The 17,099-nt window shown below is 39.1% G+C and overlaps 1 protein-coding gene across 10 annotated transcripts in view; it reads left to right on the top strand.

Moving 5' to 3' along the window:
* The first annotated feature begins 7,187 nt into the window (after positions 1-7,187).
* LOC126297387 (homeotic protein female sterile-like) overlaps positions 7,188-17,099 on the top strand; it is a 242,152-nt gene continuing 232,240 nt past the window's right edge. For 3 of the 10 annotated variants that reach the window (XM_049988126.1, XM_049988121.1, XM_049988129.1), the window contains exon 1: positions 10,990-11,138. The gene's annotated coding sequence lies outside the window, so the exon portion shown is untranslated. Of the gene's footprint in view, positions 7,286-7,737; positions 7,880-10,983; positions 11,769-17,099 lie in introns of those variants that run through there. The other 7 variants (XM_049988124.1, XM_049988127.1, XM_049988120.1 and 4 more) reach the window with 7 other exon arrangements.

Raw genomic sequence — 17,099 nt, 5'->3', positions numbered from 1 at the left:
GTTCCTGTTTACGTATTTATCGCACGCACGTCGAAAGACACGCGCGTCACACTAACACCTTGTCTTCATGTCGGTGCTTATAAACCAGCATAGGGGTCGCGCTACGTTTCATATACGCTGCAGCAACGCCCTCAAACGCAAACTTTTTGATCGGCCCTTATATTTGCTTACACTGATTCCTGAAACTGACCGACATTGACTGAATACTGAAAATGGATTGGCATTTGTGATGTCGTCTCTGAGAACGAGCACTGAAAATCGTTTACTAGGAAGTCTTCAGCGTGGGCGCGTGTTTGCTCCTATCTTTTGAAAGCCGGCGGCGGCGTGGGAGTGTAACAAAAGCTTCCCGGAAGTCGGGAATAGCGTGCAGCGCGGCGTCCCGACTTGGAAGAAATCAGCGGCAAAGCGCTGCCGGTAGCAGTGTGCACCGTGCCTTACCGGTCCCCTCAGCGTAGGCTTTCTGGGAAAGATAAAATTACCACTTCCAGTTCTCACGCGCGGAAGCGATGCTAGAGTAGAAGTGAAGTAAATCCAAGTCCCCAGTTTACACTCTCGGAACGAAAATCTTAAGACAATGCTCTGTAAAATGCTGTGGTGTTAAAACCAGCTTACGGAAGGAAGGAAGATTGAGCTCAACATCCTGTCGACATCGACGTCATTAGAGACGGAGCAAAAGCTCGGATTGAGTCAAGGACGGGGAACGAAATCGGCCGAGCCCTTTCGAAGAAACCATCGTGGCATTTGCCTGGAGCGATTTAGGGAAAACACGGAAAACCTAAATCTAGATGACCGGATGCGGGTTTGAACCGTCGTCCTTCCGAATGTGAGTCACCAACTTGCGGGTTCACTACAGCTTTATACAAGGTGTCTCACAATTCTTATTACGGGCTTCTAGGGGTTGTAGAGGAGACTTAAAGGTTTGAAAAGGAACCCGTATCGTGAACTGTACCGTTTCGATGTCAAATAAATTTCGAGGTGCAATTGCTTTCAAATCTCCCAATGCTGAGAATAAAAGGGCTTGCCACACGAAAACATTACAAGCTACCTGTCATAAATAATACACAAGCGGTCCTGAAAAATCGTGCACACCAAGTGTAAAGATTAAATAAAACAGAAACCCACTGATGATGGCACAGTGGTGCTGAAACATGTTTGGGTACTTGGAAAAAACGGTGTTTTGCATAACTGGTGGACCTCACATCCTACAATTTTAATTCCAAACACGGCAAACACAAGGAGCTGCAAATCCAAATGATGAATAAATAGCACAGTCAAATGTTTCGGACAAGTCGCCAAAAAGAAAAAAAAAAGAGTACATGTCTTGAGCAGTTCCTGTTTAGGGAACAGGATGCATGAAGTTACACTAGGATGTTCGAGGGCTATAAATATAAACACCATAGCATCACAATGGGTTCTGGTGTGGGGTGCCGCATTATCCTGCTGGGATTGCCCTAGTCCGTCGGAATGCACAGTGTTCATGAACGGATGCAGGTTATCAGACACGATGCTTACGTACGTGTGCACCAGTCAGGGTCGTATCTAGACGTATCAGGGGTCCCATATCACTCCAACTGCACACGCCCCAACCCATTACAGAGCCTTCACTAACTTCAGGTCACGACTGATAGTGAATGATGGTACTCTGACAGCGCAACGGTATGTCATGGAAATCCTGCATCCTCATTTCTTATCTCATGCGACAATATTGTCAACAGGACAATGCTCGTTCACATACGTCACGTGTCTGTGTGATGCTGAAGTACTCCCGTGGCCAGCAATACCCCAGACCTCCCCACGACAGAACACGCCTGGGGCCAGCTCGGACGTCTCAGTATCACGGAACAGTTAACAACATTTGTTGTCCAGCTCGCCTCAGGAAAAGACACAATTGCTTTATGAAAGCCTTCACAACCGAATCAGTGAATGCATCCAGGTCAGAAGAGGAAGGGGGGAGGGGGAGCAACATCATACTGATATGAGGGTTCATACTGCCAAGTTATTTGTAAATTTGACTCGATTCTGTAATGACTGAAATAACGCCACATATTAGAGGCCTACGAGAATGGACGAAATTATCTTGGCTTATTTGAGAAACCAGTGCGATATTCACTCGAAGAATTTTAGGAAAATCACGGTCACCTTTGATATAGACAGCCAGGGGAAATTTGAAGTTCGCAGGTCCCGCATAAGAGTCCCGCGTCTTATTCACTGCCCCACTTGACTGTCTGACAAACGTCACTTCATGTTTCGTGTGGTCTGTGTCTATTGCAACATTTTGCGTTGTGGGAACTACTTCTAGAAAGTCGAACACTGGCTCTGCTTGCTATTTCAACCAGTCGTCGTACTCTTACCAACAGCACCCTATCATGTATCATCGAACAAATGTCGGTTGCAAGCCATTACGACTATCACCAGTACACCCCGTCATTTCATCCTAAAGATTTGTTCGTAAATACGTCGCCGCCGTATTGCAAACTCTCAATGGGGCAGCAAATAGCCGACGAATGACATGGCAATCGCACTGTGCTAGTACCTCTCGTTGTCAGTCGAGTTCTGTTTCAATAAGCGCTATGACGATGAAGGAGAATGTTCTACGAAAGCTGACAGAGAATAAAATAGGGAGTGGATAAAAATATGGAAACATCGAAAACACAATACGTTACCGTGCCTAATACGGCGTAGCAAAACAACTTCCAGTCGTCTAGAAATGGGTAAATATAGCTCCTGTATGGTTATCAAGAGAATCTAATTTCATTCTTCCTGCAAAATTGTAGAAAATTTAGGTGACGACGACGCAGGTCGGCAGCTATCACGCAGCATTCCCTCCAAAGTAGACCATAAAGGCTCAATAATATTGAGATCCGGTGACTGTAGTGGCCAGGGGAGATGCGACTGTTCATTCTCGTGCTCACAGAACCACTACTGGACTATGACAGCTTTGTGAACAGGAGCCCTGTCGTCTTGGGAAACAGCGCAACTATTGAAGAACAAACATTGTACCACTGAATACTGATCAGCCAAACTCGCCACATAAACCTCGGCAGTAATGTGACCTTGCATGGTACCCACGATACGGCTGCCCAAATCGTCACCGAACCCCTGCTACGGTTCACTCTTGGTACGTTAAACTCGGTCAGAAGTTTGAAACAGTGTGCAAAAGACTCGTTCGACCAATTTACTTTCTTTCATTGTTTCATAATCACAGTTTTTTTTGGCTTCGGCACCACGTTTTCCTTTTGTGAGCATTTGCATCGCTGCTGAGTGGATTTCGAATTCCAGCTCGCCCTGCAATTTCCTACTCGCGGTGCCCCCTTCGTGTTGTTTAGGTGCTCACAAGGTTCGTGAGTGCGACATTCAATTCTGCAAATGAGTTTTGCAGCTGTTATCCTCGTATTTTTCGTCACAGTCCTCTTCAGTGACCATCTGTCACGGTCACCCAACACATTTTCGTCCGCGTTGTGACTTATGCAATATAAAACTTCGACGCGGTCCTGTTGAAACACCAAACCCTTCGTGTGCCTCGGTTACGGAAGCAACCGAAATACGAGTCTAGCAATTTTCCCACATTCTAATTCACTGACCACGACTGACAGTTGAGACGTATTGCGGACACTGCAAAGGTGCCGTTCGTGGTCAACCTGTATGCTTGGCAAGCATCTGCATGCGTTTCTCACGGTGTTTCCACATTTTTGTCCAATCCCAGTACATTCTACAGGATACATCTGCAAAAGTCGGGGTGCTTCCAGCTGACATCGTTTTAAGCCAACTACATATCTAATCTTATTAGGAATTTGCGTCTTTTAACGTCAGACGAACGAAATGCCCAAGCCGATATTGTAGGATTTTCCTTCACTTTTTTTTTGTTCACTCTTACAACCATTTGAAATGCGAGTGCTTAAGTTTATTTTCATACCTGTTATAGTTTCCGAATAGTGGCGTGTTAATTATCCAAACGGATGAATTTCTTTCGCCTATTGTCTTATTTAAGCTAATTACCTAAAGAGTTCGGGAACATAGCCAGATCTCGTGTTCAGAAGAAGTATGTCACATCTTAAAGTGTGTCACATCTTAAAAATATTCAGTTAGCAGTCATGAAATAACTTAGTGAATTGATTATGATTATACCACAAAATTTTGCTTCTAGTCACGTGCTCAACGAACGAAAGGTGTGACTATTTTCTGATACTACAATGTTTGTAAGCAAAAGGAGGAGAAAATGCAATTATGAAAATATTATGACGGTTAGATAACGTTCTAACTTAAAGTGTACTTATTGAGCTTGTCTTTCTCATCACAGGTGATTCATTATGACATTTCGCCGATTTACCTTCTGCTACGTGTATGACCGAGCTACGAATTAATTCCTATCTCAGTCCCGTATGGGAGCGACCTTTACACCTGCTGATCGCCTGTAACTGCCCGTCAGTGATGCACTACATGACCTCTCTGTTAACATTTTCTTAGTATCTTTAATTTGAGTTAAACCGTAAGGATTGAACCAGAAATATGTACGGTGGGGAACGGCTGTATATTTCATAGGTCTTCGGAACGCATTGGTTATTTACGGCAGATGGCATAGTGATTTCATTTCTCTGAATACTGTTTCGGCGGTTATCTAGTGGTCCACGTCAGGCGCTATCACCGATGATGTCAGACAATCATTCACTCAGGTCATTACGTATTCACAGTACAATACCTCGCAACGATGTTGACGTTATATGTTTGATGTTGCAAGAGCTTACCCAGTATTAATGGAACTTTTCTGTCTCCTTTTGTGTAATAAATGTTGCCCTTTTCTAAGTACACAAGTTCAAAACTATTTTTCTAAGCGAAAATTGGGTTTTCTGTAGTAACATTAAATATCGTGCTAGTTTTGAGTGTAAATTAGGTACACAGTTTGGCATCCCATTTTACTATTTGAAAAAGATGGGCAGCTGAACTACCCCATGGGCCAGTGGATGAAGCACGTCAAGTTTTTAATGTATCTCTTTTCCAACATGCAGAGTAGGCCTGTGAAAATGAAATGGAATAAATAAGACAAAACTACGTGCAAGTAAGAATATAAGGCTGCTGTTGGTTGTGTTAGTTAGAACTCTGAACAGTCATCCAGATTTGAGTTTTCCGTGAGTTCACTGAGCTTTGCTTGTCCTTAGCTTTGCCTGTCCAGTTCGTCCTTGCTCTGTGTCTGCAAAGATTCTATAAAATGTTAAAGCTGGACATTTAATTTAATTTTAAAGTTTTGTTGACTGATTTTCTGCAAGTGGTCTCTCTCTTAACTTTAAGGACTCACACTGTATTCAGTTCTGAATATTAAAGAGTACAGCTTCAGAGATAAATTTAAAGCATGAACAAGAGTTAATAAACAAGGCAAAACATAAAAAATTTGCGGTGTTCATACTGATGAGAATTGAAATTGATAAAAAAAACCGTTTTAGAACTTCATAAACAACTGATTTTAGCCACTTTTGCACTTTGTTACTGCAAGCCTTGGTGAAGGACAAAACAGTAAGTTGCCATACTTCACTTATATCAGTAAGGTCATATGGAATTGTATTCTGTGGTAAATCATCTTTAAGAAAGAAAGTTTTCGGTATACCAAAGCTTGTCATGAGAATCTTATATGGTGCTCATCCTCGATCATCATGTCGTCAGCTGTGTAAGGAGTAAGGTATTCTACCTACAGCATCAAAGTACATATTTTCTCTCAAGAAATTTTGTTGTAAATAATCGGTTGTACTTCATAAGCAATAATTATGCACATGACTGTAAAACAAGAAGAAAAAATTACGTTTGTTACTCTTCATAAAAATACTTTAGCCTAGGAAGGGGAGAATTATTCCAGTGCCAGAATCTTTGATTCCTTACCAAACGATATCAAATGCCTGACATATAGCAAGACTAAATCTGAAAGTAATCTGAAAAACAGATTTTTTTACAAACTTGTAGCTTATTTAGTGCAAAAGCGTTACACACTTATTTGTGTTATTGAACTAAATGTGGTTTTCTCTTGTTTGAACTCTTCTGTAGTCAGTTGGCAGCCATATTTAAATACCAATAAGTTAATATTCTATAAAGTGACTACTTGCAAGTCATTATGATACATCGTGCAAAGTAATTCAGTTTTAGTAGTCTGTCTCACATATGGAATGCTCTGTCATGTCATACGTAAAAGATCTACCAACTGTAGGTTCGTAAAAGTTGGTATGACCTTGAGACTTTAATGGTGGACTCCGTTCCATGACGAACACGTTTTTGGCTTTATACCTTGAAAATTACACAAGCTGGATACTAGTATCTACTCCTGAAACTTAATTTTCCTTGCAATAAAATAAAATAAATCCACAGCGGTTTTCAAACGGTTCTCTTTGATTGGAAGATAACTGTGGCGACTGCAAAGCCCCGCCCTAATATTTCTAACAAAATATCTTGGTTCTGACTGCTCATAATTAACTAAAATTGTGGATGCTTAGGTAACTTTTCAGCAAGAACAAAAAAGATTTACGGTAAAATTCTTCTGTAAACTGCGAGAACGATGAATGTTTAAATCTGGAAAAGTACAAAATGAACAGCAAAAATGGCGCAGGTTTTACAAACCAAAAACAATATATCTGTATGATTGAAAGAGGACAATTAGCTTTAATTGGTAGAGGAATGAAACGTGGATTGCAAAAATGTAATGAACTTTGTTTAAGCAGTTAATTCTTAATGTAAAGAGTTGCTTATGTCTGTACTTTTACAGTACAGTTTTTGTTTGTTCTGTAGAGAAGCGTTATGTTTTGGAAAATATCTATTTGAGATGCATATTTTGCATTAAAGTTTTGAACTTCTTAAATGTTATGTTCATACTTTCTGTGTTTGCTGTAAAATTCCTTTTATTTATATTTCATTAACCTCTTTCCCTCCTGAAGGCCCATTTCCAACGTATTATTTTTTCTACTGTGGGCGGTGCCCACCGGGAGTAGCTGGATCGATAAGAATCGATTGACACACACCAGTAAAGACTGTTTTCTGGACACTGCTATTTTATAAAATAGCATTTGTTTAGTGCGTCTACACCTACAAAAGGAGAAATAACATGCGGATATGACTGCTGAAATTTTGTTTGAAATTATCTTATTTATCTTATTACCTCATTATTTCAAAGTCATTCGATATCTATCGATGCAGATGCTTCCGGCAGCCACTTCAACTTTACTGGAGGGTCCCTCAGTGAGCGCTTTGCCAGAGGCAGTTTTGCGTCGTCTATGAGCGGTTGGGACTTCTCAGACCAGTTGCGAGGTTTTAGGTAGGCTTCACAATACAATATTACTTTAGTTTTGTAATTTAATGTAATAAACAATTATTTTAGTGTACATATAATGTATTTCGTGGTGTTGCTTTATTGGGCTATTATCAGAGCAAAACTAATAATGCAGGGACTGCATCCACGTTCCGTTTGGTAGACCTGCTCCTATTCCGTTTTTTCATTTGCAGTTTTTCATGTTCTATGTGATTTTAGTCTTATAATTTAACATAACTTACAACGATTTTCATTTTACATATAATAATACTGCATTATTTTATTATTATTAACACAAAACCAGCATTGCATAGACTTCATTTATGTTCCACATCAGAGGACTCCCTTGGGTAAGCTGTTTCAGCTGGAATTTCTAATGCATTTTTAGTATTTGTTATCTTGTTTTCATGTGCATACAGTGGCTATTGCGATAACAAATAAAATACCTAAAATTTCAGCAATATCAGTGGGACTACACAGAAGAGGTACTAAAGCTGAGTGGCAAACTGCCACGACTAAGTGTGAAGAGCGTTTTTGTAGAGCGAGCTGTGCATTGTCTGTGCGCAGTTGGGACTTCTCCAATCTGTTGCGACGATTTAGGTAGGATTCATAATACAAAATTAGTTTAGTTTTATTATTTAATGTAACTAATAATGATTTAGGGTTCACTTAGTGTTTTCCAAGGTGTTGCATTATTGAGTTATTATCAATAGAAAACTAGCAATACATAAGACTTATTTCATCCATGTTTTCTGTCGGAAGATCTGTCTTGTGTATGCTTTTTCAGCTGGAGTTGGTCATGTATTTTCAGTGTTTGTTATCGTGTTTTTATGTGCATATAATGGCCAATGTGATAACAAATATCTAAAGTTTCAGCGGTATCAGTGCGATCACGCAGAATAGATTGCAAAGCTGGGTATTAAAATATCACTACCAAGTGTCAAATGCGTCTACAAGTGCTTAAGCATCCAAATGCCGCTGATGGTAAATAGGAAATTAGAACAAAATACACGAAGCTTTTGAAAAATTATTGGAAAGAATTTTCTTTTAGTTTTTCTCAGACACCTGGAGCATAGTGTGAAGTCTTTTTGTCAGCAGTGACTCCGCTGTACATAGAGTGTTTTTCAGTTTTTTTACTCATTTCCATGAATTTACTTAGCCGAATGACATTTAGTCCGAGTACAGGTTCCTTTTTGTGATTTATGTCAGCAATATCTAGATCAATGTCCGTAATGCCCTCAAATTTTTATTTCCAAATATTGATAATTTGATTTAGGTTGCCTTGTTGCAGAAGTTGTTTGTACAAATATTCACATTGTTGAAACTTCTGTATGGAAAACAAACCATCAAAGCAACAGCACGTGACAGTCAGTTTGTGCTGCCTGTAAGAATCTATTCTCAGGAGAGTATATATGCTTGCAATTATCAAATATTCTAAAATCCAGAGAATGTGAGGAATGTTGTGAATACATTTGAACCTCAAAGTACGGCTCCCATTGGAAATGGGCGAAACACGTAACAGCAAGTGTATCCAGAATCATTTGTTGTGAAATCTCAAAGCAATACGGTCCTCAGTATTCTCTTAACTTTGTTGGAACTACTATCACACTAATTTGATGTTCACTGTTCCTATGGGAGCAGCATGTATGAGGTTCAATATTAGACACAAAATTCCATGCACAAAGCATTTTCGTGGAATTTTCAAGGGCTCCGCAGCCATTTTTCTTTATGTGTCTACCAGTTTCAGTTTTTCAGTTGAAAAACTTAAAATGACGTTTGTAACACCTCGCAGTGCAGAATATATCCAATGCAGACATCTCTCATGCCAGACAAGCCTTTGGCTACCTTTCTGTTGTAGTTTTTTTTGTCATAAAATGTGCTGGAAATTATGCAAATAAATGCTAACATAATAATTAACAGTAACAATAAAACATACAAAATACTGTAATATATTCAGGGGCGCACACATATTTCGTTTAATGATAATAGCCTGCATAGTGAATTATGAAAAATAGATTAACTCAGTGCCTAGGGAGGAGGAGAGGAGTGTGTGTGTGTGACGGAGCAAGGGGGGGGGGGGGGGAGCGAGACAGCTAGAAGTAGGAGGAGGAGGGGGGGTGTAGCCAGAAGCAATTAGTCTCAAGAAAGGCGAAACACGTAACAGCAAGTGTATCCAGGATCATTTGTCGTGAAATCTCAAAGCAATATGGTCCTCAGTATTCTCTTAACTTTGTTGGAACTACTATCACACTAATTTGATGTTCACTGTTCCTATGGGAGCAGCATGTATGAGGTTCAATATTAGACATAAAATTCCACGCACAAAGCATTTTCGTGGAATTTTCAAGGGCTCCGCAGCCATTTTTCTTTATGTGTCTACCAGTTTCAGTTTTTCAGTTGAAAAACTTAAAACGACGTCTGTAACACCTCGCAGTGCAGAATATATCCAATGCAGACATCTCTCATGCCAGACAAGCCTTTGGCTTCCTTTCTGTTGTAGTTTTTTTGTCATAAAAACTTAGTTTTTCAACTGAAAAGCTGAAACTGGTAGACACATAAAGAAAAATGGCTGCGGAGCCCTTCAAAATTCCATGATAATGCCTTGTGCGTCGAATTTTATATCTAATATTGAACCTCATACTTGCCGCTCCCGTAGGAACTGTGAAGATCAAATTAGTGTGATAGTAGTTCCAACAAAGTTAAGAGAGTACCGAGGACCGTATTGTTTTGAGATTTCACGACAAATGATTCTGGATACACTTGCTGTTACGTGTTTCGCCTTTCTTGAGACTGATTGCTTCTGGCAACCCCCCCTCCACTCTCCTCCTCCGACTCCTAGCTGTCTCCCCCCCCCTCCCCCCCCCCCCCCCACACACACACTCCTGTCCTTCTCCCTAGCCACTAAGTTAATCTATGTACAGAGGCACAATATAATACTTCCCATAATACGGTTTACATGGATGGATACGTACTTGACTGTAGGCTACGGTACAATAGATAGCGCTAACTGCCGCGCACTCTACATCAATTTGCAGACCGGACAAAGGCACAGATAGTTGTGAGTCTATATAAATCATGCTGTGTACACGCCAAAATTCAAGTAAAGTATTCATACGAGTAAAGCGACATAAATTGTTGTGTCCCTCCAGTAAGCGTGACCGATGAAAAAGAACTTACAAGAACGGTCATATCGTTAAACTTTACGAAGTCTCAATTTAGATGCAAAATGCAGCTTGTTGGCAGTACCTATATTAATTAGTAGATAAGTGAGGATGATTGTGATGTTTTTTTGTTCCTGAAGCTGTACATTATGTCCTGAGCGCACTAAGTATTCCTCGCAGTACTACCCACTTGGCGACGTTGCAATGTACCTCGATGTGATGAACTAGCATTGAGGAAATTTCACTCAGCAATACACATTGTTGTCGCGGTGTTGGCTGGTACCAAAATCATAGGAAATTCATATGTAAGTTACTAGGAAATACAAAAGTTTAGCATCAGACAAATGATATGGGGTGGTGTTATACTCCATAAATATAACGCGTGGCCATAATTTAAGTTTGATAAACGATTAAGGACGATTTCCGTAATTTGGATGAGCTTCCAGCACAATTTTTATTTCGAATTACGTGTGATCGAAAGCATGGATGTCACGTGGTCACGGCGGACCAATCGGAACGTAGGAATTTCAAAGACATTTCGCCATCCAAACAACCGGTTGTCCAAGCACTACACTGCCTACAGGATTGGTGCAATGTTATGTGTTTGTGGGGTGTGAGAAATCAGTGGGCATCATGTGTTTATCAAATGTCGTTTCGAAATTGTTCGAACTGCAACGAGCTCCCACCTTCAGTGCCGGGTATTGCATCCTTCCTAGCATTTCTGACTGTGCACTAAGGACCCTATGCATATTTTACAGCGAACGGGTTCCCCAGTTGCAGGGAAGACGGCCATAATAACGCCAAGGATAGCGTCAGCGGAATGTTAAACATAGTGATTTTTTATTTTTATTTTAAAATTCACGTGTTGTATGCAACGACACTTGTCAGGTAGGTAATAGTGAGTTTTTTCCGGTGCAATCTGAGCCACGTAGTCTATCGTGCATGTAAGCGACACAGTAAAATATTCAACTTTCGTCTTGTGCCTTTCTTCCCTGAATGAGGAACCCGCCATGTTGAAGCAGTTTGTTAATACGCTACTGCACTATTTGGTTACACAGGCGACGCAGTAGGGAATACCTAGAAGGCCAAACATGCGTCTGTTTGATATGTCGAGCTTGTGTTGTCTCGTCTAAGAACTAGGTATATCTTAAGTTCCTGTTTGTGCTTACATTCAGTCATAATGTGATGTTAAAGGTGTTATTGTACTTATGAGAGTTGTAGTACTCCTGACCGCAGTGTTACTTAAAATAAAGTGATTATGGAAACTGTGCTACTCTTTTTATTTTATGCAGCTTTACAGTGTCTATTGGCGATGCATGCATAGTACAGTGAGTTCCTCTAGTGCTTTTGTATCGTAAATAAATATGGGAGCGGCGTTAAAAAGTTCTCCCAGTCGATAAATATTAGTAGTTAAAGACTAGTAAGTTATGTAGTTTTAGTTACTTGACTAGTATGCACATTTCGAATCGACCCGTGAGAAGAACTGTTGGGTTGTTCCAGTGGTAATGAAGTTTGACACGTGAAAGACTTGTCTGTTGTGTTTATTGGTATATCTACATATTGTAACTGAACGTTGTCTATGGCCAGTGTTATTAAACAATTGGCGCATGTGTTTATAGTGGGCGTAATCTTCCACTCGTTGAGGAACATTGGGGAAGTGCTTATTAAACATGCAATTCCATGCCCTTCAGAAAATTGATTAGAATTTATATCTTGAAGACTGTTATTTGTTAGTTATTTTTTTTATAAGAAACACTGCCGCCTCAGAGTAATATTCAGTCTGATTTGAGAAAGGATTTTGTAGAGGTAGTCATTCTTTTTAATGGTACAGCTGTTCATAAGTGTCTTGGAGGTTGTGACTGTGATAATTCCACTTTTGTCAACATTCTTACACTGGTGGGCAATGCTTGGTCAGCAGGAAAGTAAAGTTTGTTGAAAAATGCTGAAATATAAAGCCACCAGTTGTATGTATAAATAGAATGCCCAGAGATTTATATATACTTATTTAGTAAATGGTGCTACAATATTAAACATTTTAGCGTTGTAGCACCGTGTTTTTACTTTGTGATGTGTTGGGGTTCCATATAACTCGTAGTCTCAAAGAACTAAAGCAATCCAAATTTATTACTTATGAAAATTGTGTTAAATTCACAGCAGAGTGGCTGTTTATTGTACATATTTCATTGTATCGATCAATATCGGCTTCCTTTTGCTTTGAGGGGTTGGTGCTAGATCTGAATCTGAAGTTCCGTTCACACTTGCTCTATTTTGCCAAATTTTTTTCTTCAAATATTCACTTTTTTAGGGTAATAGAGTAAACTTTAATAGAGCCCAATCTTATAATAATGCCTGTTGATTTTCATTTCAGTGATGTGATAAATTGAAAATATTATGATGGTTTACATATATTCAACATCAGTTACAACAGTGCATTTATTGTTATTATTTTAACTGGTAGCTTCTTTATGTAGCTAGATAGCAGGGAAGATAATTATTTTAAAACATTTAAATTTGTTTTGAGTGGTGGTAAGTAAAGTGCTTTACACATCACATACGTAGAAATAACATAGCTTAATGGAAAATTGTGGTTGGAATAAATGCAGTGGTATAAGAAGGGAGAAGTACTTCCTACATTCACCAATGGTCTTGTTGCCAGCTAGTCATTGAACCATAAACTTATTTAATTCACAGTATAGACGAAGTTATGCTATTGATACACACAAACTAGTTTTTTTACCTTTCTGTACAGAAGTGGCACACACTGTGTTTATAAATGCAGTGATGCACTTACTATCAAGAATGTGCGGAAAAAGTAATTGTTAATTCTAAGTGTTCAGTAGAAATAACGATTATGGAGGAAGTGGTAATTTGTAAACATTTAGTAGCAGATCATTTCTGTGTATGGGGATGAAATCTGCAATGTAGGCATCCATTTTCACTAATGTAGGTCTTGTAAACAGTGTATATAGTAAGGAGGCACTGGGAGTCAAGCTGGGCATTCTGTGGGGTTGAAATACAGTTAAGCTCTGTAAATTTGTAGAGACAAATTTGTACTTCCACCATGAAAGTCATTCATCTTTCTGCTGTACTTGAATAAGTGTTTTTAAGTATCCTTAACCTTGCATATTTTATTAAAAGCTTTTGTTACTAGTTCATTGTGGGAATGAAAGATCTGGTACAATATATGGAAAGCTGTTGAATAACCAAGACTTGAGAAACATTGTATCTACTAAGTGTCCCCAAAACACAATATGCAGCCAATAGTTCCTACTAATGAGTGCAGCCAGTGAAGACATAAGCTTTTTTACAAAGTGATTTTTTTCCCAATACTATTTCATGGAAGAATATTGTACTGCTTCCTCCTTTAAGTCAGTCCATCAATGTCAAAATGACATATCAAAGCAAGTGCTCCACGGATGACAGACCACTGGACCAGATCATATACCAGTGTAAGTCTATGTATAGTATGCTAAAGAACTTCCTCTTAGAGGGACTAGAGAAATAATAGTTTACGTAGTGACTAGAAAGAAGCATTCTCCTTTCAAAGAAGGGCCATTGAACAGAACTACAGGCCTGTATCTCTGATGTTGGAACAGGTTTTAGGCTCATGGATGACATTTTTTGAGACCAAATCTCTCTGTAGCAATCAACATTTGTTATGAAAATAAAGATTGTGTGAAACCTCTGTTCATTTGAGACCCAGCAAGCAGTTGATATTAGTGTCCAGGTTGATGCCATGTACCTGACTTTTAGAAGGCACTAAATATAGTTTCCCAATGCTGCCTGATGAACAAATTATGAACATACAGGATGTCAGCCCGGTGGTGTGTTTGGATTGAAGAGTTTGTAGCAAACGTGATTCTCAGCGAGTGAAATAAAGATCTTTGGGTGTTCCACAAGGGAGTGTTAATAGCACCATTACTTTTCACAGTATGTATGAATGACCTAGTGGATAATTTCAGGAGGTCCATGAGTTAGATTGAAAAGAATGCTGATGTACACAAAGTATTTGCAACACGTGAAAATTGTAGCAGAATGCACAGAGAAATTCTGAGGCTTAATATTTGGTGCAGAGGTTGGCAGTTAACTGTCAGTGTAAACAAACTTAACATATTGCACATAAACAGGCACGACAATCACTGGAAGGAGTCATATCCACTACTTATAATGCGGGTATGCACTGGGAGTGATTTGAAGCGAAAAGACCACATAAAACTTAAGTGAAGCCAGGCAGGCTTGTGGAAGAATCCTCAGCAAGTGTTACCAGTCACCAAGGGAGGTAGCTTACAAAATCCTAGTTCCTCCAAGATTTGAATGTTGCTGTTTAGTCTCAGATCTGTATTAAATAGGGTTAATAGAAGAAATAGAAGAGATCCAAAAGAACAATGTTTCTTGTTACTGACTACTTTAGTAATCACCAATGTCGTGTAGATGTTCATCTAACTCCAATTGCAGACACTACAAAAGCAGTGTTCAGCATATGGTGTGCTTTACTGTTAAAATTCTGGTTGTGTAACATACTGAAAAGTTGACCAATATAGTGCTGCCTCCTATCTGTATCTTGAGAAAAGAGATTTAGGTCTACATGAGATTATCTACAATTGTTCATCTTACAAACACTTTGCGACTGGTACAGGTAACAGAAGTGACAGTGGTACATAAGTACCCTCTGCTCAAACCGTAAGGTGGCTTGTGGAATATAGGTATACGTGTAATGTGAGGTTATCGGGGTTGAATGTAACCTCAAGTGAACATAGTGGAATCAAGTTGGTCATTTAGACTATGAACTGATCAGTTGTGATTTTTCTTTGTGTAAATGTTGTGTAATTTTAGAACAGTGTGTTAAGTGATATGAGCTTTGAAATTACGTAATAGTAGAAAAATATGTCTGACATCGACTTATAATATAAAGTGGCTAATTTGTTTTGCATGGAACTAGTGTTAAGTTTGTGCATTTAGAACTTAACCAACTGAAACTTGTTTTTCTTTGTGGTAATGGTGTGATATAGCTTGCCATATAAAGAAGCATACAAGCTAGATAGATTGAAATGATTTTGCTGGTCGAATGTATGTGTAGTTAAAATGTGCTTCTTGCTTCATTAATAATAACGTTAACAGCAGCAGCTATTGAATATTGGTCAACAATAGAAAAGTATGGAGATTTTATGTCTCAAGAAGGATGTATGAATGGCACACATAGTATTATCTCTTGAGGTACAAATTAAATAAAAAAGAAAATGTACTGTAGAGAAAACACTGTTGTGACAACTCTTGCTTTGTGCCCAGAGCATTTTTGGTACTCCATGCATAAGTAATGAGAGTAGTTGGTGCCTACCAAGGGATCATATGAGATTTCTTCAGTTGGCAACATTCTTATGAAGTTCTGGTAGTTTGCTTGCCTCATTTGTGATTTGACACATTCACTGCATTTAACTGTGTGGCAGCAGCTACCTTTCTTAGTTGCTGTCAACAGTTCAGAATGTGTACTTTATTATGTTATGTAGTGATATGTGCTGTTCTAATAGCTGCATATCTCTCTCTCTCTCTCTCTCTCTCTCTCTCTCTCTCTCTCTCTCTCTCTCTCTCTCTCTCTCTCTCTCTGATTTGTTTATGCTGCATGTAAGTGCCTACTGTTCTTATCAGTGTACAGAGTCATTTTTTGGAGTGGCTTATGTTCTACAGATCTGCAGCTGAAAGTATGCAAAGTATCAGATTATGCATTGGAAACATAACTAACCTATAAGGGAAGTGAGATAGTCATCTTTAGAGAATGTAGAGTTTATCATGTATTGTGATTATTGTGTGATGCAAATGGAAATAAAATGGTAAACTGGGCATGATCTGAAGGAAGAGTGGTACTCCACAAACCACTTAGAAGTACAGAGTGGAGGATACTTACTGTGGTACTGAATTAGGATTTCTTCCCATTGCAATTGCGTATGGAGCATTGGAAAAATAATTGCTTAGACACCTCTGTACATGACGTAATTAGTCCAATCTTATCTTAACGATCATGATGCGAACAGTACATAGAGGTTGTGTACTATATTCTTAGATTCAACACGTAAAGCTGAGAGTTGCAACTTGGTAAGTAGGCTATCGCAGTATCGTTTGCATAAATTTTCAAATGTGCCAGCCAGTTCAGGTGTATAAACTCTGACACTTTCCTGTTGATCGAACAACCTGTCATTACACATGCTGTTGCTCTTCGTATATGTTCAGTATCCCCGTTAGTCCTATTTTGTACAAATCCCACACATTTGTGCACTATTCTAGGAGGGCTTGCACAAGTGTGCTGTAAGCAACCTACTTTGTAGAGTGGTTGAATTTTCCCAGCATCCTACCAATGAAACTAAGTTTGCTACCAGCTTTACTTATGACAGAATCTATGTGATCATTCTATTTCATATTCCTACAACCGATTCTAAATTTCTGAACATTTAAAGTAAGTTGGCAGTCTTTGTATCTCTGTAGCATTGAATCAAGGTCTGAATATTTGTGCAGCTTTTCTTTTCAGGCGGTAGTTTGTGAAATATAACAGTGTGAACAGTAAGGATTCCAACAAGTTTCCCTGGGGCACACCTGAAGTTACTTCTACATCTCTTGATGACTCTCCATCCATGATAACATGCTGAATCCTCTCTACTTTCATTAAGTCA

This window comes from Schistocerca gregaria, chromosome X, assembly GCF_023897955.1.
Source record: "Schistocerca gregaria isolate iqSchGreg1 chromosome X, iqSchGreg1.2, whole genome shotgun sequence".
In the NCBI taxonomy this organism is placed as follows: Eukaryota; Metazoa; Arthropoda; class Insecta; order Orthoptera; family Acrididae; genus Schistocerca; species Schistocerca gregaria.
The sequence above is the reverse complement of the archived record's forward strand: the minus strand, read 5'-3'. Positions and strand labels throughout refer to the sequence as shown.